This window comes from Gavialis gangeticus, unplaced genomic scaffold (assembly GCF_001723915.1).
Source record: "Gavialis gangeticus isolate Ggan-Ray unplaced genomic scaffold, GavGan_comp1, whole genome shotgun sequence".
Lineage (NCBI taxonomy): Eukaryota > Metazoa > Chordata > Crocodylia > Gavialidae > Gavialis > Gavialis gangeticus.
In genome coordinates this window covers 174,970,597-174,970,953 of record NW_017729022.1, presented here as the reverse complement: position 1 = coordinate 174,970,953, position 357 = coordinate 174,970,597, and the positions used below count along the sequence as shown (strand labels likewise).

The 357-nt window shown below is 46.8% G+C and overlaps 1 long non-coding RNA gene across 1 annotated transcript in view; it reads right to left on the bottom strand.

Annotated features, from left to right (window-relative positions):
* The window catches only part of LOC109296910, a 6,851-nt gene extending 6,516 nt beyond the window's left edge, over positions 1–335 (bottom strand). Inside the window, exon 1 of the long non-coding RNA XR_002097095.1 lies at positions 5–335. This is a non-coding gene — a long non-coding RNA (uncharacterized LOC109296910). The remainder of the gene's footprint in view (positions 1–4) is intronic.
* Between the last annotated feature and the right edge of the window lie 22 nt (positions 336–357).

Here is a 357-nt window from a genome sequence, read left to right as displayed (position 1 = left end):
CAACCTGTGCGGCTGGGAGAGGCTGAGCCGCCTGTGTCTGCCAAGGGCCCCTTATAGCCGCAGGGCAGCGGCCCCCCTGGATCATCTTGGTGAAAAGAAACTCGGTTGAGGCTTCAAAACAGCGGCAGCAAGACATATCTAGTAAGATCAAACGAGGGATGGAAAATGGATGGTGTATCTTTAACCCACAGAGGTTGAAACGGTTTTTTTTTCTTTGCTAGTTAACAATGGAAACTTTTTTTTTTTTTTAGTGTTTCCCTCCAGCGGTCCTGCCAAGCCATAGAGGAAAAAAAAAAAAAAAGAAACTTGTTCCGCTGAGTTCAACCCCAGACAAGCTCACAACTTCCTTCCTGCTTT